The sequence below is a fragment of the Hydra vulgaris genome, chromosome 13, assembly GCF_038396675.1.
Source record: "Hydra vulgaris chromosome 13, alternate assembly HydraT2T_AEP".
Classification (NCBI taxonomy): Eukaryota; Metazoa; Cnidaria; class Hydrozoa; order Anthoathecata; family Hydridae; genus Hydra; species Hydra vulgaris.
This window is the reverse complement of record NC_088932.1, coordinates 34,178,362-34,203,036: the sequence shown is the minus strand read 5'-3', so window position 1 is coordinate 34,203,036 and position 24,675 is coordinate 34,178,362. Positions and strand designations below refer to the sequence as shown.

General features: G+C 28.6%; 1 long non-coding RNA gene across 3 annotated transcripts in view; it reads left to right on the top strand.

Annotated features, from left to right (window-relative positions):
- LOC136089345 (uncharacterized) overlaps positions 1-24,675 on the top strand; it is a 40,673-nt gene that overhangs the window by 9,972 nt on the left and 6,026 nt on the right. For all 3 annotated transcript variants that reach the window (XR_010642974.1, XR_010642972.1, XR_010642973.1), the window contains exon 3: positions 12,205-12,285. This is a non-coding gene — a long non-coding RNA (uncharacterized LOC136089345). The remainder of the gene's footprint in view (positions 1-12,204; positions 12,286-24,675) is intronic.

Sequence of the window (24,675 nt, the reverse complement as noted above, 5' to 3'; positions counted from 1 at the left end):
GTACCAATCTTCCAAAGAGTAATGGATGAATTCATTCAGGATAATAAACTTGAAAACACATACGCTTATCTTGACGATATAATTATTGGTGGAAAAGATGCCCAAGAGCACGATAAAAATCTTAGTCGCTTTCTACACGCAGCTAAAATCGCCAACATTGAGATAAACGAAGAAAAGAGTAACTTCAAAAAAACTCATATCGAATTCTTAGGCCACATTATTGAAAATGGAACTATAAAGCCAGACCCAAAAAGATACGAAGCACTGATAAATATGACTGAGCCAAGATCGTTAAAAGAGCTAAACCGAATGATAGGTTTATTTGCTTATTACGCTAAGTGGATACACAATTGCACAGCATTAACTCTCCCACTTACTCAAGCAAGAGACAATTTTCCAACAAAGGGTTTAACCCCACATGCCAAAGAAGCAATAAAAATACTCAAAAATAAACTTGAAGAAGCTTGTCTAGCCTCCCCTAATTTAAAAGTTTCATTAACAATAGAAACTGATGCCTCCGACTCAGCACTCGGAGGAACACTATTACAACTTGGCAGGCCAGTTGCCTTCTTTTCAAGAACATTAACTAATGCCGAAAGGAAGCATGCGATAGTTGAAAAAGAAGCGGCTGCCATAGTGGAGTGCTGTAGAAGATGGAGGCATTTGATTAACTCAGTACCATATATTAATATAATAACCAACCAAAGATCCATTTCCCTTATTTTCAATAAACAGAATGCAACAAAAATAAAAAATGAAAAATTAACTCGATGGCGTTTAGAATTAGCTGATATTAATTATACAATCTCATACAGGCCGGGGAACCAAAACATTGTAGCAGATGCCCTTTCAAGATGTTGCTCGATTGTAAATAACACTAAAGCGTTTTACAGTATCCATTCCCAGCTATGCCATCCCGGAGTTACAAGAATGATACATTACTGCAAAACCAGAAATCTACCATACTCCACCGCAGAAATCAAACAATTAACAAACCAATGTACAACTTGCAATGAACTCAAACCACGTTTTTATAAACCACCCACAGGTTGTCTCATTCAGGCAACAAGGCCTTGGGAACGCTTATCGATGGACTTTGTTGGACCTTTACAATCCACTACAACAAACAAATACATCCTCGTGGTGGTTGACGAGTACTCACGCTACCCATTTGCATTCCCCTGTCAAGACATATCAGCTGAAACTGTTATACGACACCTTCTTAGCCTCTTTTCATTATTTGGTGCACCATCATCTATTCATACAGATCGTGGAACTCAGTTCGAAAGCTTAAAAATTAAAGTTTTTCTAGAAAAGAACGGAGTAATTAAAACTAGAACCACTCCTTACCATCCCCAAGGCGATGGTCAGTGTGAACGAATAAACGGAACAATACTAAAAGCTGTTAGTCTAGCTCTGAAAACCTTAAGTCTAGGAAAAGAGAAATGGGAAATAGTATTGCAAATGGCTTTGTCCTCTATAAGAGGACTTCTGTGTACCGTCACTAACGAAACACCCCATCAGAGGATGATGAACTTTCAACGCTCATCAATAATAGGCACTGTTTTACCTAACTTCTTAACAGAACAGGATTCCACAATCCTTTACAGACGTCAAGTACGAATGAAAGGAGATCCACTCGTTGACAGAGATCAACTGCTAGAAACAATATCGCCCCACTACGCTCGAATAAAATTTCAAAATGGAAAAATTGATACTGTTTCAACAAAAGACCTCGCCCCACTAGAAGACCTAAATCCCCCAACAGAATCAGTTCAACAACAATCCGGTGATTTGAACATTGAACAGATGATCAACGATACCAGCAATTATGTGTAAAAGTGGTAAAAATTTTCCAGTAAATATTTTGTAGTGCAATTTAGATAAGACAAAAAATATAAGTAATTTATGTTTTAAACCAAATCATTTTGTAACACTGGTTAAAGATCTTCCAAAAAAATGACCAACCATTGTTATGAGCGATACAAGTTTACTTGGTATCAAAAAAAAAAAGTTTCCACCTACAGAAAACAAAATACAAAAACCAATTCAGTCTAAATCATTCTTTCCTACTTCTTACTACTACTCAGTTAGCATCTTATTCAAAATATATTTCACCATACATAAAATCAAAAACAAATGATAATGAACTGTTATCTCTAATTAATAATGTCTGGGTTCTGGATAATTGCTTCCAATTCCCTTTAATAGGTAAAAGCAAAAAAAGACATTTTTTTCAAAAATGGTTACATGATTTTTCTTGGCTTTGTTAGTCTAAAATTGATTTTTTTGGGGAGTTGATTTGAGATAGAATGACCTATTTCATATAAGCAAATGTTTATAGAAATGAAACAATAATTAATTAAATATTATACATATAAACAAATTATAAAATATAAATATATATATATATATATATATATATATATATATATATATATATATATATATATATATGTGTATATATATATATATATATATATATATATATATATATATATATATATATATATATATATATATATATATATATATATATATAGGGTTATTTCATATGAAATCACCTAGTTTTTCAAAAGTGCCCCAGGGTACCACCTCAAATTTGCTTTAAATTTTGACCAACCACGGCTTTTATGAAGAAAAAAAAACAATCTCGAAAATTTCAGCTTGATTGACCAAACCATTCAAAAGTTATAATTGAATTAATATTGACCAAAATCTGAAAAATTTGGAGCTTACAGTAGATTTTTTTGATTTTTACCAGATCATAACTTTTTAAATAAAGTAGATGATCACATGAAATTTTTTAGGGTAATAGTTTTTCACCCAAATTATCTGTTTTTGTAAGTGTTTTTGACTGATTTTAAACAGTTTTTGAGTTCTTGTACCTCAAAGTTGCTAAATAACACAATACTAGAAAAAATTTTGGAAACTTTAATGTGCTACAGTCCAATACCAACAGACAAGCTGTGCCAATTTTTTGTTGCTTTTGTGTACTTTAGTAACCACTTGTGGAAAAAATTAAAGTTATGTGTTAAAAGTTATTTTAGCACTTGCAGCAGCCTGTTAAAATTTCGTTTTTTTTTTTAAATATGATAAATTACATTAACTTTGTAGGCATAGAAAGTAGCGTAGACAGTTAAAATAAATTATGAAACTTTTTACCAGCAAAGTTCTATATATAGTCAATCACCAAAAAGAAATTATAGACCCATACTCTATCTTATGACATGATTTTACCATTTTGAGTGCAATGCTTTTTAGTTTAAAAAGATACCAATTAGCGCAAGTTATATTATACTTCAGAAAAACAAAAAAATCTGAAAGAAGAAGTGTATATACACATGAAAAACAAGTACACTACTTTTTTTAAATCTGATTTAATTAACTCATAATACTTTTATAATCATTATTAGCAAGTTTGTAGTCACAAGCACTTTTACCAGTGCTTGACAATTTAATTTTTGAATACGAGGCTTTATAAGGGTGTTAAAAAAACTGTGATTAGAAAAAACCTTTTAAAACCGATTTCAGGATAGATAGATTCAATAGGTTGCTTTATAACACTAGATAATGCTATTATGCAAATAAAAGATGAAAATGTTTTATCAAAGCAATTTAAATACACTTCTTTTAAAAGAAGTTCAGAAATCATATTATCGTTAATTGTTGAAAAACTGTCAGAGCATTTAAACAAAGCTGCGATAAAAAACAAATTAGAAAGCTGAGAATATTCAAATCTATGTTGATTAAAATAACTCCAAAAGTAATCATACCTTGTGTAAAAATTTACCCCTATAACATTTTTTTTTTTTAATAAAAATGCTGATTACTTTTTCAAAAAAAAATCTCAATTAATAAATTCAACAAGAAAAAAATTATTTGATAGAATGGAAAAAAAAAGCTAAGAAAATATTTTTTGACAATGTTTTTGAGAGAGGCTTACTCTATTTTTCAATCATCCTATGAGATATAATGCCTTTTTCTACATTCTGTAAGCTAAGACCGAAAAATATACTTTCATTAGGTGAATTTTGCAATGGCATATATTTGAAAATATTCAAATGAAGTACAAAGTGCACTGTGGAGTAAGAACATTGTTCTGTTGTTTACTGGTACTGTTTTCAACAACAATAATTGGAAAACATATTTTATCTGTTCAGACACTAGAGACATTTTTTTTTTTTAAACATTTTCGCTTCCAACAAGGCTGCAAGCAGCCACTAATTAAAGTTGGAAGTTACTGAAAGAGAAAAGATGAAGATCGTAGAGCAAGATAACGATTGACGGATGACTTAAAAGATTGCAAATTATATGAATCAGGAAATAAGATGAAGGAAGCGAATTCCAAAGAACTGATATTCGAGGAAAAAAACTAGACAAATAAGCGTTTTTGAAGCACTTAGGAACAGTCACAGAAAAAGGATGACACTTAATTGAATGATGAGTAACACGAGAATGAATTTTAGTAGATGGCACAAGAGACGCTAGCTCTTTAGAGCAGTGCCCATTATAGTATTTGTAGAAAAGAGAAAGAGAAGCAACATTATGACGATGTGATAATGGTTGGAGGTTGGCTGCAAGAGCAGGTCCAACTATGTTTACAATGCGTTTTTGCACCTTGTCTAAAAGAGAAAGGGCATCATTAGAAGATCCGCCCCAGATATGGCAACAGTATTCCATACAAGGCCGGATTTGAGATTTATAGAGATAGAGAATAGAATCCGAAGTAAGAAAGTGACGAGCTCGATAAAGAGATGCAACCTTAGCAGATGCTAATTTTGCAACTGATTTGATGTATGGTTTCCAGGAAAGATTGGAAGTAAGAGTTAATCCTAGAAGATGAAGAGTAGGTGACTCATCGAGCACATCACCGTTCATAAATATAGGAAGATCTAAATTATTGCGATAATGATTGGCTGAAAAAAATTGAGTTTTATCTGAATTAAAGTTCACCAGCCACTGTGAACTCCATCCTTTAGCAGAAGTGAGATCCTTTTCTTTATTGGGTAATTGTATGAATACTTATATTTGAAAAATGTAATAATGATACTAAAACTCTTTTTACTGGTTGACCGTCATCAGAATTTAAAAATAAGTTTAAGATGAATTTACTCAACCTATACCTTTGCAATAAAATAAAACGTTCAAGTGGAAATTTTTTGCAACTTCGAAAAGGGGCTGTAGATGGGGTTGGAGGAAGAGTTAAGTGTCTTGTTTAAATGAAATGTATGTGTATAAACATCTATGGTATTTTTCAATGTTTTCAAACCATTAATGACAGATTTAACATCTAGGTCTATTTTTTCAAACCATTAATAACATAGATCTAACATCTAGGTCTATTTTTTCAAACCATTAATAACATAGATCTAACATCTAGGTCTATTTTGTGATATTATTTCAATTAAATAAAATTTTTATAAAGCTCAAACAAACGAAAATTAACTGCTGTATAACCAAGATTTCTTTTAGTTAAGGATATAAAATCCACCATATCTGTATTACGTTGGTAAGAATCCTGTATTCTTGAAAACATTAAATTTATCTGCAAGAGCTCTTTAATCTAGTTAATCTAGAGTCTAGTTTTGTAATTTAACACATCATGCTTTATTTCTATTGCACAAGCAAGTTAAATATGTTAAATATTTTTTTTATTTTTTATTAAGTTAAAAAAATCAAGTAGTAGGGTTTTTTATTTGGTAGCAATTAAATATTTTAATTCATTAGCTTCTATTTAACTGAATATTTTTCTAAATCAGACACGTTAAAACCAACTGTGTGATTAAGTTTTATTTTCATGGTTGAATCATCTACATTTTATTATTTATTTGAGAGCATTTATTGATAGAATAAAACTTTAGTAACGTGTAATATAACCGTTGTAGCCATGGCAGGAATCTCTATAGCCAAGTTCCATAAATTATGGCAGGCGCAATTAAATTTTAAGGGATATTATTTCAACAAAAAAAATCCAAAGCTAACTTGACCACCCTTAAATTTAATCTCTATGGCCATAAGCCGATAAGGGTCATCCATAAAGTACGTCACAGAGTTTATAAGTATTATTGACTCTCTTTCACAGAGATTTTTGAAATAATATACAGTGAATGTTTACAGCTAAGTTTTAAAATTTAAATTTAATGTTATGTAGTTTATCAACAACCATTTAGACGAAAAAATGATGTGCAAGTCTTAAAATTGTTTGTATTTGTTTCCAATAAATATAGTAAATAATGAGGACATTATTTACTATATAATAAACTACTGTTGGATGCAATGTTTTTTGAATTTTGTTCGAGTGAAAATTTTGTACTTCGTCTTGTACAACAAACTCATAATTTTCTGAAAAATCACAAAGGGCAATGACCTCAGTGCCACTTATTTTTTAATTTCCTTATAAAAGCAGCTTGACTTTTTTGCAATGTAAGAATGAACAGTAACTTTTTGTAACTTATTTATTAGAGTATTAACAGAGTTACTTGTGATTTCTGTTTATCTTACTAGCTCAGGTCAGTCTGTACATGTATTAATTTCTTTTTACGAGAGTAACTCTTGAGTGACTATTCACAGCATGCGTTTTGAGAGGACTTGTGTTCGTAGCCGTCAAAGAAGAGTTGAGATTTTCGTTTAACAATTCATATATTGTAAATTCGTTATATTTATCAGATGGATATGTAGTATAACGCTAACAAAGCAAGAAAAGGAGCTATAAACTTAGACAGAGATTAGAAAAAATGTTGTATCAAATGACGTTAGTCAGAAAAAAAGTTAAAGTGGGTTGGGTATCAGCATCTAGAGGTATCAGCATCAAAGAAAATAGTAGAAGTAAGAGAAATCAGTGAGATTATGTTACATGCGTTGTGAACAAGCTAAAGTTAAGGAAAGGAGATGCTTGAGATTGTTTATATTAAAGAAACAGAATAAAAAGGAAAGGCTAAAGCTTGATGATGATAATGTTGATGATTTTGTGATAAATTTGCCCACATGGCCAACCTGCTTCAGTTGTTATTTATTTTACATCAATACTTAAATTTGAAAAATATTAAACTTGATGTTTCTCATAAGGTGTTTTGGTTAAATTCTGAATATTCATATGATTTTTTGGGGGCAAGTTTGTATATTCCTGTTCAGAAAGTTGCTCTTGAATTAGATTCATATTTTTCCTCATATACAACTTGCTGATTTACTTTCAATTGAGTAGTACTAGATAGCATATATAATCAGTGTAAGCTTCTTTACTTCATACTCTTGAAGCTTCTTTTTTTTCTTTTAAATCTTTTACACATTTTAAGAAAGCCTTGTAAATATTTTAATTATTTATTATTGTGCATAAATAAATAGTAATTATTATTAATACAAAAATCATATACTATGTATTTGAACTTGTTAAGTTTTCGATATATAAAAATTTTTGATAAAAATTCCATTTTCAAATAAATCAAAGTAAAAGTTCATTTTATTTTCATGTGTTTCAAGCCAAGAATACCTTAAAGGATTGATTGTGTGGATATGTTATTTTTCTCATGGAAAAAAATTATCAAACAAACGAAAGCAATTATCAATAACCAATTTTTAATCAATAAATGTATAATTGTGAAAGTATAAAATAAAGGATCTAGTATACATTTTAAAATATACAAATTAAAACACATGTATAGAACTTTCCTGGAATTCTGCAAAATAAAGAAATTGTTTCAAAAAGAAAATTTTAAATAATGTGCTGAAAATAATGGCTGATCTACAATTAATGATTGGAAAAAATTATGTTTTTATCTCCTAATATTAATTCTGGCCGATCAAACTTGATCAGCAAGTTTCAAGGCAAACTTAATAATAAAAAAATTTAAACACCTTTAAAAACAGAAGGTTATGTTGGCAGCTAAATGTTTTTGATTATTGGTATAAACATGTTTTGAGATCATAACAATATTTAGATTATTTGTTTATTTAATAATAACTGTGTACATGTACAATGACAATGTACGAAGCCTAGGTAATCTAGGCTTTAACAGTTTGTGTTAAAAGTCCAACTTTGATTTAAACTCTTCAAGTGTTTTAGAATCTGCATTGATTTGATCTAAGTATTCTAACTGTTAAAAACATGGTTTGTTAAGAAATAGTATCTCTTTGGATTTTTAATTAATTGTCTATGAAATCTCATATTGTGACTTTTCGTATTTGAAGCTAATAAATCAGGTGGGTATTCCAATGTTAAATTATCTATTTTTTTTACTATTTTGTAAAGTTGTTAATTTAAAGTAGGTTAGTCTAGTTTCATAGTTTTTCCCTTGAAGACATTTTATTTGTGTTGCTTTACAATGCATTGATTCAATATTTTTTGTGTTGTTGTAAGTAAGGTTACCACACTGAATTTGCCTAATCTAGATACAATCTTACAAGAGAGGTGTACAATAGGTTAGATGCGTTTATGTCTAAGTTTTTAAATAAATGTTTTATTATTCCTAACATTTTATTAGGTTTACCAGACACATAATCAACTTGGCTAGACCATTTCAAGTCGTTTGAAATCATAACTCCTAAATATTTTTCAATTTTGGTTTCTGGTAGTTTAACTCTATTTAACACTGAATCATATATTGTGTATATATACTTAATATTTTTGCTAACATTAGATTTTAATAGTCATAATTTTGACCATTTCATTCATTTGTTTAGATCTGTTTGAGTCTTTTCTCTATCAGAAGATGATCTAATTAGCCAAATTCATTTGATGCGGTTTGCACACTTATGTTTACGATGTAGGGAAAAAAATAAAAATGGTAGCTTCTCAGTTTGATAAAGTATCAACAAGTGTTCTACATCTTAATATTTATACTTTTTCTGGCTAGATTTTTAAAACACTTCAATTGCATTGTGCTTCTGATTTATGCTTTATAATAATTTTAAATCAAAAAATTAATATGGTCTACTCAAATACTATCGTTTACCAAGATCACAAAGTGTTCAAAAAACCTATATGAAGTTGTTTAAAACAAGTTTATAAAAAAAAAGATAAAACACAAACAATTTGCCAGACATTGTTATCCCAGTTGAACTATAAGAAAAAAGATTTAAAAAAAACCGACTAGGTAAAATAAAATTTGAATCTATCTTATAAACAAAGTGATATCCTGAAACAAAGATACAGTTCAGCAAAGAGAAAATTATAGCTTTAAAAATTATAAAAGGAACCCTTCATACACATACAAGTTCAAAAATAAAATTTTTAAAGTGTTAAAATTGCTTTTATCTTAACAAAATTACAATGGGAACAAGCTTTAAGTTTTCTATAAATTTTCTTAATGGTTTTAACATAACAAAACTAGATTGCCAAATTTGACTTATAACATAACAAAATTAGATAGCAAAACTTGATTTAAAGATAATTTCAGTTATTCATTTTCTTACAATCATATTGTTGTTCATGGCCTAACACAATCAACACTTGAGTTTTCTAGTCTAACAAACTTCTTGATGGACCTAATTTATCAGGGCTACAACCATATTATATTTATTGTTGATTAGGCTTATAAAGTATAGGCGTTTTTTAAATTTTTGCTTTAGAAAGAAGTTTTTAAATAATTTACCTTTTTAAATATCTTTTAAATGGCATAGGTCTGGTGTAGATGTCCAATTTTAAAAAACATTCTAACGTAATATAAAACTTTAAAAGTTTACCAAAAAAAAAAGTAAATAAGATAGTCAACCAGCTACAATTTTATGTTTTCTGTAATCATTGCCACTTTTTTGTGTTTTGTTCCATCCTTATGTTATTAATACCACATCGTTTTGGAGCCATGCGGTTACTGAGATCAATATTTACAATACCATTATTAAAAAGCTCTCTATTAATGAGAAATATGCTATGCCTCTTAAACCGTCATAAGTGCTTTGTACATCAGTATTTTCAGTAGTATTTGGGATGATGTTAGTGGCACTTTTTGTATTATTTTTAAAAGTGTTATTTTTTCCTCACGTATTATTAACATTTGAATCTTCTGTATTGATATAGAAGTCAATGTTTTCAACTTTATTGTTATCTATATGAAGTATAATTGGATCAAATAATTAGGTATTAAAACAAATATAATCTGATAAAACAAAGGCAGTTCTATGTGAGTATTTATAATGTAAATGTTGACAGACAAATGAATTGCGTTCAAATTTAAATTTCATTAGTACAAAATAAATATGTTACAACTAAACAGCCATTTTTTAAAAGTGTTATTTGAATTTTTAAACAACTAATGATACATCCTTTTAAAAATAGCTTAGTTCTGGATCTGCTGATATAGCAATTATGTCCTGTCTTTTTTTATTTTTTTTAGGACTTTTAATTTTAAAAATTGGTTACACTTTGTAATTGTTCTGTTCAAGATAGAGCCTAATTCTTTTCCTTTATGGTTTTCATTGTAGTTAGTATTTTATCATTACTGTGTTTTAAAAAACATAAAAGTGGAAGTAAGGAACCCAGTACAACACAACCTACTAGAACTAACAGAACAACTGCAATGTTCTATTTCAGAATTAAATCAATCAAAAAGTAAAAAAACTGATCTCAAATAGTCACTATATATATTATACTCATAGATTTAATGCATGTAGCATATAACCAGGTAACTATTTTATTTTGTCACTTTGTAGCATTCTTTATGCTTTTTCAGGAAGTCCGCAGTTTCCTTCCTTTTTATGGTCGCAATATTTGTAAATGATATATTCACTAATTTTCTTATTGCAAAACATCTTGTTTGATGACCATTCAGCTATAATATTAGGTATTTTAAGTTAGGCTGCATTAAAAATGCACGTTTGCTATTCAATAACAATATTCAATAGCCTATTAGGCTTCAGTATATTTTTTAGCTTTAAATAACGTAAATACATGTGCATTTTGTTACTCAATTCCTTGAAAGTACCACATAAGACTCTTTTTCTATTTTTTTTATCATTTACGTTTTTAATCATGATGAATTAGGAACTAATAGCAGAGGCGACATTATTGTTTAATTGATTTTTTTTAATAACAAAGTTACCATCTTTACTTTTTTCCCTAAGTCAAATTAATTTCGAGACCAGGCCTCTAAAATGAATTTGGCTAATTATGTTAATTAGTTTAATAATCATCAGCATACATTTTACACTTTGTTGATAATTCATTTGGTAATAATTTAAACAATTTAAATTTGTTTGAATTGTTATAAAGGTTTCAAAAGTTTAAAACCATTAAGCGTCAAAACAATGAGTATTAAAATTGATTAAATAGAAAGTAAAAAATTATAATCATGAGATGATGATAAGCAAAAAACGACAGATAATTATATAGTTTAATAAGAAATCAGTATCTGAACCATCCGCTAAAAAAAAATTAAAACTTTACAAAAGAAATTTACGATTAAAAAACTCGTTAACGATTAAAAAACTCGATAAAAGATTACAATTACAAAATTTGATTTGGATGAAAAAAAATAATATGCTAAAAATGTGAAGTTAACAGGAGAAGTGAATAGGTTTATTGAGAGTTAAAAAATAAAAATATGAGTAAAAGTTAAAAATGTAAAAATTAATATTGTATTTTGCTCAAAAATTATTCTTAAATAATATTTTTTTTGTGGATCATTAGACTTTAACAAAATGTGACCCAATAATATATTGTGCAAACACAAAAAGTGTAATGTATAAAGTGTTATAGTTAAAAAAATAGGTGGAAATTACAAAAGTTAAATTTGATTTTCCAGAAAATAATATGATTGTTTATTTTTTGATATTTTGCATTTTATCTAATCAGTGTTGATTAAAATAATTAAAATAATTATTTCCAGCACTGAAATAATCTATAGACACTTCATGAAATAATCTATAGACATTTCAGTATTAAACCTGCTGAACATTGCTGAATTCAGAGGATGAGAACAAAATGATTGTGTAGCAATCTAAAAACAGAAATCTTTTTTATTAACAAGTGTTTCATAATACTGAACTGAACACAAATGAAACTAAATATTGAGATTTCTATGAGCGAAATTTCGGAATATTAATCTTAGCTTGTACATTTTTAATGTTTATTATAAAAGTTATATTAAAATTTTTGGTTTGTTTTCGGTCCAGTGTTTTAACCTATTCCACTGCATAGGCATCCTTGTTTAACAAAGTGCATGTTTCAGAGTTGGTTGTTAATCTTGTTATTTTATTTAATATTTACAGGTTGTGGGAATCATAAAGATTCAGTTATGAGTAAAGTTCCAGAAAAAGAACAATGCCATTGTCCACGTGATAAGAAATAAAGTAATGTCGTATTTTTTTTTTAGTTAGTTATAATCTAATTGTAGGCTAATTTATTACCCTACAGTTAGATAATATTTTTCTGTAATTGATTTAATTAAAATAAGTCTTTAAAAACTTTTTCAAGATTGATAATTTAAACAACAGCTAAATTACACTTTGTTAACCAGCCAATAATTATATTTGTATACGTATTGAACTATAGTTTATACTTTTTGAAAGTGTTGATCCAATGTTAATTTGTTTGTTATTAGACTGCAATAAGTTATTTTATTAAGTAGATTGTTTTATTGATTTGGTTTAAAAATGTAATAATTAAAACAAATTTGTTATAGTTTTTATAAGTGTAAAACTCTACTTAATGTGCTCTAACATAATTTTTTATCTTAACATATAATAATGATGCATTAGATTAGTATTTTTACAACATGTAGTTTATGTATGATATCAGGTGTTGCTTTAAGCAAAGTTTTACATTTCCAGATTATAACTTTACAAAGAAAACACAAGCATTGTTTACCTATTTATTTTAATTAATTACCCTAATGTTATTTTGTTTAGCTGAATTTCTAACAATGCACTATAAGTAATAGCAGTATTAATGTATTAACTTACCTAAATAAATTTATTATGCATAATTTTTTGATAAATTAATATTTTAAATATATGATAAATTATGTAAACTTTTAATTAAATTAATTTTTAAGCAAAACTGTTTAAAACCCCTTTTTTGTACATTGTAATTTATATATTGAAAACAGAACAAAAATCTTCAAGCTAAAAAATGTTTTTACAATACATTGATATAAAAAAACATATTGAAAAAACCTTAATACTTGTTTAAAAAGCATTTGAAAATAATGGTTATCAGGTCTTGTTTTAAAGCATTAGGCTGCCGGCAATTTATGTACACATTTCCAATGTCTAGAGCAATTTCCATTAAGCAACTTTTCATCATTTTTTAACTTTTAAATTATTCTATAGGCGGTAAGATAAAAGAAATAATTCACTTTTTTAAAAACCACATTAACTTCTGAATGAAGATTATGTAAAAAAGTTTGAATGGCAAATATGTTAGATGTAAGCGCTATTTACTTATGAAAAAAATTCAAATAAAATTAAAAACTACAAAAACTTAATCTCTATTAAGCTAATTATTTTATCGAACAGAAAACAAAATTGTTTATATTTAACGTAAAAATAAAAAAAAATCATAAAAGAAATATATATAATAAAAACAATTATCATCTTGAAAGCATAAGAATATTTATGCAACTTTTGATTGCATTAAAAAAATTGACTTAAATTTATATGTAGTAATAAATAATTTATAATTAATTTTTTTTATTGTGATAATCAATTTTTTTGCTTGAAAAGCCTTAATACTTTAAGCTTGAAGTAAAAAACATTAAAATATAATTTAATTCAGATAAAAAATATATAATTTAATTCAAAAGTAATTAAATAAAAATATACAATTTTATTCTGATAAAAAAATATATAATTTAATTTCGATTTAAAAAATATATATTAATTCTGATTTAAGAAAATACTTAAATTTATTAAAATTAAAGTTAATGCTTGGGTTTAACTTAACTGTCAAGTTTATTAAAAAATGTTGTTCAATATTTAAATTTTATTTATTCTTAAAAAAAAATTAGCTCATTTTTATCGCAATAGTTTTTTCGGTTTTCTTTCCTAAGCATTTTTTTTTTACTCGAAATTAAATATTAAATAAACGTGTTCTGAGGCTGTATCAAGAATTTGCACAAAACATAAGTTAAACATGTTTTTATATCGAAAGTAGAGCGCAGCAATTTTTTTTTAATAAATTATATATTTATAACGATATAATTTTAACAAATGGTGTTTATAAGTTTTATATTTATAACGATATAATTTTAACAAATGGTGTTTGGAAAAATAATCTTTGCTTAAATTTGTAAAATTATTTTTTAAAATTTAATTTTGCCTTAGCAAACCTCAAAATTCTCACCCAAAAATCAACTTCAAAACTTCTAAAACTAAAATTAAATTTTACTTAGCAAAAAAAGCTGTTTTGTAGAAAATCTTATGACGATCAAGATTCTCTTTTCAAAATTGAATTTGCTAATTCCGGAAAAAGCTATGAGCAAAAAACTAATATAAATGTTTTTCGAGGGAAGAGTAAACATGCTAATTGCTCACACTTATTAAATGGCTCACAAAGTATTCATACCGCAAACAAATTAATTCCAGGTAATTAGTTTGGTCTACTTAAATTGAGCAGTTTAATCAATTAATCAACTAATCAAATTTTTTAAATTACAGGTATTCACATTTTAGTTTTGAACGGATTTGTCACACATGTTACTCACATATGTTTACCGGCTCATATGTCCCACATATTTCAACCGTTAGACATAGGTGTGTATTGTTGCATTAAATGAGTTTGGTGCAAGTTACTTACAGAATTTTATGCATCTAAAAGTTTCAACAACTTGACAAAACTTCAAGCAAAACTTTTAGCTCCGGTGATACATTTACATGAACACAAATAATTGCTGGATTTCAAAGCACTGGTTTATTCCCACTTGATATAAGTAAAATTGATCAATCAAAATTACAAATTGCTCAAACATTTCAAGTACCATCTCAGCTTGCTTGATTGTCTTTATCTGAGCCTGCTTCATCATCCTCAACTGAGCTTATTTCATCATCTAAGATCAGTCAGCATCATACTGCAACGATTCGCCAACTTCAAAATTTAACAACAACACCAGTGACTCCTGCTCAATCGTATCAATTGTTGCAACACTTCACAGAAAGACTTGAAGGCAATTTGAAAAATGTTTTACAGCACCACCATATTGACACGCAAAAAAAAATCAAAAGAGTCAGCATTCTGAGAGTTGAAGGCCAGTGTCTCAGTACATCTGAGGTTCTCGAGAAACTAAAGTAAGTTGATGAGGCCAAAAAGTCAAAGCAATTAAAGAAACTCAAAATTCACTTCAGTGAAGCTTCAGATGAAACTCAGCAAGTGCAACATTCAAAAAAACGGAGACAAGACTAAAACATCAAGAGGTGCAAAAAGTGTCGCAGAGTTTAGGAAGAAGCATTGCCAACTCAAAACCAATGTGAAGCTTTTAGTTGCAAGTCTTGGGTTTGTCAATCGTGTTTACCCAAATAATACAATATTGGTGAAGAGTTTTTTGCATGAAAAAATGCAGTGAACCTGCTTCTGTCGATAAAATTTTTTTTTTTAATTAATAAATAGTTCGTATATTTGATTAAAATATTTTTTTTATAAATTTAACTTCTAATAAGATTAGTTTTTATTTTATTGTTAATTAATTTTGCTTGATTTCCTTAACATCTTTATTTAGTTTTAATTTTCTTAATATCTTAAAAAATTGTTATCAAAAATGAACTAGTTTACTTTTCCCTAATTAAAAGGGTAAAAGTAAATGTTTTTTTCTTCATAAAAATCGATTTTTTTAAAATTTTCAAAATATTTTTTTTAGTTTTTATATATTTATATGTAAAAAATTCTCTTTAAAACAAAAATAAAAATTAACATTTATATAAATTTACATTTTATAAAAATTAACATTTATATAAATTAATATTTTTTCTTAAAAAAAATATTTGAATCTGAAGCTAAACTGTTTACTCTTACCCCAGTTTACTCTATTTAAGAAATAATCATTTCAAAAAATTTATCATATTTTAATTCATTTATACAAATGTGAGATAAAGAATTTGTTTTTATGAAATTTTGTTCCATGCTTTATATAAGGTTACTTTCTATATATATATGTTTGTGTGCCACAAAATTTGAAATCAATTTTTGAAAGCTTTTTTCTCAACCAATTTTGCTCAAATTTTGCACACTTAATCATTTTCGATGACAATACAAGGAAATGGAAAAATTTGACCAAAAAAAGTTAATTAAGTTAACAAAAATTTAATTTGTACTTCCCCATAAGAACACTGAATTAATAAAAAAAAAAATTTAAAAATGTAACAGTAATTTTTCCTTCTACAAAAGATAACAAAAAAAGAATTTCTAGGCCCAATAGAATTCTGCTTGCATAAAGCATGGATTTGAAAAAAGAATTTTTTTTTGATTTACTAGTTTTAAATAAAATATTAAATTTAATTATATAAAAAAAAAAAATGAAAGAAAATAAACATTTTCCTAATAGTAATAATACAAAACAAGTTAAATAATATTTAACTTGTTTTGTGGTAATTAATATCATTCCAGTAATTTATAAGAGTTAATGTCTTTAAAAAATAAAAAGATAAAGAGAATTTTTTGATATCCAATTCACAATAAAATTGCAATTGCGTATTGCTAATACATTAAGCATTTTTTATCTAAAGCAAGGCCTGGGTTATGTTTAATTAATTTTGATTAAAAAAATATGCAGTTAAAAATAATTATGTTAATTTAAAAGTAATGAATAATTATATTTTTAAAAAGTGTTTTTTTTAATTTAATTATTGTAAACATCAATTTTATGAAGTACCAGTACAAATAAAAAAAAATTAAAATTTATAAAACAAAAAACCTAACAGTCTAGTTAAAGTGAAAACATTATGTTAAATGTAGCAAACCTTTGCCCAGGGTTAAAGACACTTTGGAGTTAATCATTTAATTTTTCTCCACAATTTAGTTCAAAATAAAATGTAAGCCATCATGCAAGACAAGACATTTAAAAATGACAATCAATTTATCTAGGTATGTCAGGTATGTCAGTAGTAAAACTATCATTGATAGTAATACAAGCGAATAACTTTTTTGCACATCCAGAAAACATGCTCCTTGCTATGATACGCATCAAGATGTGCGGGTTGGCATTACTTCAAATAATAAAGCAAGTGCTTCTTTAAAACAACACTCGCTCTATCAGGTTTTGGACCTAATAATTATGCTTGGATAAAACTATGTATTATTTGAAAATTTAATAAAGTATATTTTAATTAAGAAAATTATTTATATTATTTAAAAAAAAAAAACTTTTACAACGTAAAACTTAATGATCACCATTTTTTCAAATGATAAAATAAACTTTCTAAATGCTTAAATCATACTTTACAATATGCAATTGTTTAACTTACCCCTTGTATAATAAGGTGGTCTAAAAAATCATACTCAAAAATTAAAGTTTGTAGAGTCATTGCCTTATGTGATTTGTATTTGTCCATATTATAAAAATTTCAATCTAATTGAGTAATATTAACAGTTTTTATTTACAATTCATTGTCAATGATTCTTATCTGGCCTCTACAATTCAGACTTCCATTTTAACTTGAGTGCTGAATTCTAACATCCATGTTCTAACAGGCATATTCTTTTTACTTTAAAAATGATAATAAATTAATATAATAAATTAATAAATTGAATTGACATCGAATTGGAATTGAGCTGCTGAACTCTTCAAGTAATAAACTATAAACAAAACTATAAAATGGATTCAATCCAATTTGAAGAAGATGAAAATGAGATATAAAGAATGTATGAAAATGTCAACAAATTAGGCTCACAGAAGGTGAACTTTCTTTATTGTCATTTGAAATTTATATAATGATAATTTTTTTAAATAATATTATTTTGCAGTTCTTTCATTATTTTGCCTCTATTCTGGATCAGAGGATCTAGAATAGATGACAACAGGCTGCTTGTATGGATAAAAGATTTTTTTTTTGGCAGAATCACTATTGCTGCATTTCCATCAACTGCATTGTTAAAGGGATTTTAAAAACAATGACTATCAATGAACCAAGATGTTTATTGTACAGCAACTGATAAATTGCTTGAAGATCCAATATTAAAGAACATCAGAAAAAAATTTTGTGTTTACTGGGTGCTCTTAAACCACAGCAGTCAAGGAATGATTATCAGCATTTTTTACTTTTATTTTTCTGGTTGCAAGATGTGAGATGGATGGCAAAATCTATTTATGCACAAAAAATCTATTTCAGACTTGATTCATGTTGTAATGTTGCCTCTCTTTCTCTATAAATACTATAATGGGCGCTGCTCTAAAGACCTAGCGTCTCTTGTGGTGCTTTTTTTTTTTTTTTTTTTTTTTTTGTAATTCACCTTCCCAAGGCCAAGAATGGCCTCTACAGATGAGGAGGCTACTTGTGGTTATAACCTTCTCCCAACTCTATAACTCCTTAACAAACAAGACCGCTGCGCAGAGAAACAAGTTGAGTGCGGTACTACCAGGGATGTGGTGGGTATCTACTAAAATTCATTATTGTGTTACTCATCATTCAATTAAGTCTCATCCTTTTACTGTGTCACAGTTAAGTCTTATTCTTTTAACTGTGGCTGTTCCTAAGCGCTATTTTAAAAATTGTTATTCATCTAGTTTTTTTCCTCGAACATCAGTTTTTTGGAATTTGCTTCCTTCATTTTGTTTTCCTGATTCATATAATTTGCAATCTTTTAAGTCGTCTGTTAATGGTTATCTTGCTTTATAAACTTCATATTTTGTCTTCCAGTAACTTCCAACTCTGATAGTGGTTGCTTGCAGCCTTGTTGGAAGAGATGTTTAAAAAAAAGACTGCTAGTGAATCCTAGAATTTTACTGAATTTTACTTGTCTTGTTTAAGTCAAAACACCACTTGGAAATTGAACCTTTCTGAAAACCAAACAAGATTTTCTTCTGGCAACAGCCTTTTTTGGATAGGTTTTCAGAAAAATTTGATGTCGTTAAAAAGGGCTCAATTTCCTAGTGGCGCTTTCACTCTTTGACATAAACAAGACTTACGAAGCCAAATCTGTATCTGGCACAAGAGTTTTTAAAGTATTTTTAAATTATTTCACTTTTAAAATCTGGTTGGGATGATCTTTTTTGATGACAGAGTAAGTGTCAGTTTAAGAAAAGATGATATAAAATCTACATTGAAAGGCATTGTTAGACACCCCTTGGCATGTAAAGTTGACAAGTGAGTCTAAACAGTTGAAATCGGAGGATCTGTTGGCAGATAGAATGACATCTTTTTTTGATGTCTTCGTGGATGTAGGCAAAGAAAAATCTTTTCAAGAAACCACTATAACAGTAAAAAATTAATTCAAACTTCAAGAAAGTTTTTGAAATGTCTGCTCACATGGCAAATGTAAATTATGTAGCTAAAGGTGGAATCAGTCAGAGATCTACTATGCATTTACAAAAAAAAGAAAACATTTTATTTTTTGATTTGTTGCAAATCGTCTTAAGAATTTCCCAACACCATCAATGACATTACTTATATTGTAAATTATCTGCTGCAGAACCTGGCACAAGAGTTTTTACTTTATTACTTAACCTTATGCGGTAGTGGTGTAGTGGTAGAACGCTCGCTCATAAGCAAGAGGTTCCAAGTTCGATCCTCACCATGTCCCTGGTAGTACTGCGCTTAACTTGTTTCTCCGCACAGCGTCCTTGTTTGTCAAGGTTTGTGTTTCAGAATTATAAAGTTGAGAGAGGATTACAACCACAATCCACAATTAAGTAGCCTACTTGTCTGTAGTGGCCTTCTTCTTAAAGTTTGTTGATGGAACCCAGCACACATTATCTCTAGAAGGCCAACAATATGATCTTGAAGGGTAAAATGGATGCATGAATCTAACTTAAAAGTCTTTATTTTCAACATCAATATCCTCAACTAGTCTGATCCATGGACTGTTATCATATATTAAACATACAAACACTCCAATGCTTATATTAAACAAGCATTCTTTAATAAACTCATCAGTTTGAAAATTGAAAACAAATGAGTACTCTGATTGTTCAGAAACAACTTTTGCTCCAATTTTTGTGTTGCTTATTGGAATGAAATTATGATAGCTGCGAGAGCCTGGTAATGTTCTTGCAGTTGCATATTTTTGCTCCATATCTCTTCAGATTATCTTGTTTGACTCCTTAGATATGTAATAAAAACTAATGCCTATGATTTCATTTTGGAAAAAATAAAAAATTGCAGATGCTGTAAGTATATGGTTTGTTGTTGATTGATAAAGGCTAGCAATTAAAGTTAGTCTTTTTACAGTCCCACCAATACCATCACAGGGTGATTTACAGTGACTTGTTGCAAAGAAAGACCATGTACATTTTATAGCAAAATCTTGTTCATGGTGGCATATATTTATGAAGTGTTTGCAGTTTTGTACTGGCTATCGCACCAATCTGAAAAGTAATGAACAGTTTCTATTTGGTGAGAAATATTGCTTCTAATATATTCAATTGTTAACTTTATCTCATGGTTTATCATATCTACATCATGCAGCAAATTATCTGAGATGAAATATAATGAATTACATTTAAGGACATTATTTACTTTATAATAAATTACTGTTTGATGCAATGTGGCTTGAATTTTGTTCCAGTGAAAACTTTAAACTTTATCTTGTACAACAAACTCTTAGTTTTCTGAGAAATCACATAGGACAAGTATCTCAGTACTACTTAACTTATTTTTTAATTTCCTTAAAAAAGCAGCTTGACTTTTTGCGCAATGTAAGAATGAACATTAAGTTGTTGTAACTTGTTTATTAGAGTATTGATGAAGTTTCTTGTGATTTCAGTTAGACTCACTAGCTCAGATCGTTCTATTGCTTCCATTGTTTGTAATCGATACAATAATCATCATCTTCATCTTCTTGAGAGTATAACTCATTTTCAAGATAATGTCTCAATGTAGAGTCTTCTGGGCACAAAGGGCAATGAGGTATTGTGCAATTCTTGTTAGCCCTACTACAAACAAGCATGTTAATAAGTGATAATCCTTTGATAATTCAACTGCACTAATCATTAACTTCACATTTTGCAGGCTTGGTCGAGAAGCGGGAGCAATTGCATTCGATTACTGACCAAGCCTGAATATTTAATTGCGAAAAACTGGCCAGATTTTTTAGTCATTTTGAGAACATTTCAAAAAACAGAAAAACAGCGCAAAAAAAATTAATTAAACCGATGAGAGACAATTACAAAAAAAATATAAACTAGGAAAAGAAAATAACTTTAAACACAAAAAAACTTAACACAAAATAAATTATGTTTAGAACAAATATTTTCGAAACATCGCTCTTTTAAAAATGATGTTTAGTGAGTAAGCTTTTTAATTTTAATCAGTATTTAAAACAGAAAAAAGTATATAAGTGTTCAAGTTGAAAAGAGATCCAAATTTACACTGAACGTTTCAATATTTATCTGTTACTAGTATGTTTTTTAATTCTAAAGGCCGATTTTCACTCAAATTTTTTTAGTTTTGAGAAATAATTTTTTTGTTGATAACAAGTAAAAATTAATAAATGGGAGGGCTTAATGAGCTTAGGATGAATGGGAAAATTTTCTATAAATTAATTAATAAACATCCACCCCACCCACTTCTATTTAGTACTCAAGAGTACGTATATATATATGAATATATATATATATATATATATATATATATATATATATATATATATATATATATATATATATATCTGTGTTCTGTCATGACCTCAGGCGCCGTGCTTGTTCATCTGCAAGTTACTTTGCATGCATGTTTGTGTTTGATAACCAGAAACTTCTTGTATGTTTATTTTATAAATAGTTTTATTATCTTTGATGATTATTAATCATTTCATTGAAAATGCAATTATTGTTGAAAGTCTTTTTGTTTACAAAATAAATCGTAAAAATTGCTTTAAAAGATTACATTAGAATAAAAAACAGATACACAAAATTACATTTACATAAAAAACACATACTTTTTAAATAAAAAAAAATAAGAATATACTAATAAAATCTATAATATGTAATAAACTTTCAAAATTTTGACTATTTAAAAAATATATATAAAACATTTATTTTTGTAAACAAACAATAATAGTTTAAAAGATTTACAACTTTGCAGATGTGGCTCCAAGAATAAGCCATAGTATTAAAATAATAGTTTGTTTGATAATATATTCTTAAAACAATTTATGCTAGAAATCTCAAAATTTAACAAATTTTGAGTAATACAGTTTTTAAAACATTTGAACAGAATACTCTAGAACTTTATTTCACTTAGTCAGCTTATTTTTTGAACCAATAGAATGGTTCAAAAAATAAGCTGACTAAGTATGTATGTCCGTAAAACAAAAATATTTGTTTTACAAACATACATAAACTTAAATGTTCTCTTAACGACTAAAAAATCTGGCAAGTTTTTCCCAACTAACTATGCTTTGAGTCGAGGTCTTCAACAAATTTAAAAATGAATAAAGTACCAAAAACACAAAAAATCATCATCACCAAGTTCTCTAAACCTATCATTCACTAATATTCATGGTCTTCGAAGTAACTCTTCTTCTGTTGAGTCTTATCTCTTGCAAAGTTCACCAGACCTACTTGCTCTTTATAAGACTAATTTAAGTTCGGCTGTCTCATCTTGCGATCTTATTGTTGATGGTTATCTTCCTTTAATTCGTAAAGACTCCAATAGTCATATGCTTGGCCTGGGCATTTACATTCGTAAGAATTCATCCATTTGTTGTAAAACTCCGTTTGAATCATCAGACTATTCTTTCATGTGCTTTTGTTTAGCACCACTTCACTCTACCGCCTTTCTCTTTGTTCTATATCACTCTCCTTTATATCAAGACTGCACTCTTATTGATGTTATTTTTGATCATATTGACCAAGCCCTCTCTCTTTATTCATCAGCCTATATTGTTGTTATCAGTGACTTTAACGCTCATCACACTGATTGGCTTGGCTCTAGTGTCAGTGATTCTGCAGGCATCAAAGCCCACAACTTTTGCCTTTCTCAATCCCTAACTCAAATAGTCAACTTTCCAACTCGCTTTCCAGACAACCCGAATCATTTACCTTCTTTACTTGACTTATATCTTGTTTCTGATCCTAGTCAGTGCTCAGTTTCTCCACATTCACCCTTAGGTGCTTCTGATCACAGTTTGATCTCTATAAAACTAATATCTCATTCTTCTTCATCACCTGAATCCCCCTATTATCGTACCTCTTACAACTACCTTAAAGCTGACTGGGATTCTTTCCGTGATTTTTTTCGTGATGACCCTTGGGTAAAAATCTTTAGTCTTTCTGTCGACAAATGTGCTTCTTACATAACTCTCAACGATTCCAGGTCAAGCCTCACTCTCTCCTCCACGGTTTTCCTCACATTGTGCTGCCTCAATCGCCAATCGAAACCGTTACCTCCATATCTATCAGCAAAACAATTCTCCAGAAAACAGGCGTCTGTTTATTACTGCTAGAAACCATTGTAAAAAGGTTTTGTCTGACGTCAAAGCCCGCTATTCTCAGGTCATGAAATCTCGTATATCATCTCAAAAATTAGGCTTTCGTGACTTCTGGAGAATCTTTAATAATATCAATAATAAGGGCAAATCTTTAATTTTACCTCTCTTGTACGGTTCAGACTTTGTCACCTCACCTAAAGACAAAGCTGAATTGTTTGCTAAAGACTTTTCATCAATATCATCTCTTTGTTCCACTAGTTGCGTTCTACCTGATTATCCCAATAAACAGGTTGATTCATTGCTTGACATTCGTATCATTCTAGCCTCTGTATCTAAAGTGATTTCCTGCTTAGAATCTTCTACAGCTCATGGCCCGGACAACATACCTGTTATGTCTTGCAGAAGTGTTCTTCGGAGCTGTTGTCTATGCTCTCAAAACTTTTCAACAAGTGCTTATCAGAGTCTTGTTTTCCAGCCTGCTGGAAAGCGGCATCTTTTATCCTTATCTTCAAAAATTCTGGAGAGCCATCTGATTTGTCTAACTACTGTCCCATTAGTCTTCTTCCTATCATAAGCAAGGTTTTTGAATCTTTATTTAACAAACACTTAATTTCTCATCTTAAATCTAATAACTTACTTTCTGACCATCAATATGGGTTTCGATCTTCTCGTTCTACAGCTGATTTGCTAACAGTAATAACTGATAGGTTTTATCGTGCATTAGATAAAGATGGAGAGGTTAAGGCCATCGCTCTTGACATTTCAAAAGCTTTCGATAAAGTTTGGCATGCTGGTCTTCTCCATAAGCTTTCTTCTTATTGTGTATCCGACAACATCTTTAAGATTCTTGAATCCTTCCTTTCCAATCGTAGTATAAAAGTTGTTGTCGATGGACAGCACTCTTCTTCGTATTCTGTAACTTCAGGGGTTCCTTAAGGTTCAATCCTTAGCCCTATACTCTTTTTAATTTACATTAACGATCTTCCAGATATTCTCACATCTAAGGTGGCATTGTTTACTGATGATACTACCATTTATTCTTGTCGTGATAAGAAGCCAACACACTCTGATTGCTTGGAGGGGGCATTTGAGCTTGAAAAGATCTCACTTCTGCTACAGCATGGGGCTCACAGTGTCTGATGAACTTCAGTTCAGATAAAACTCAA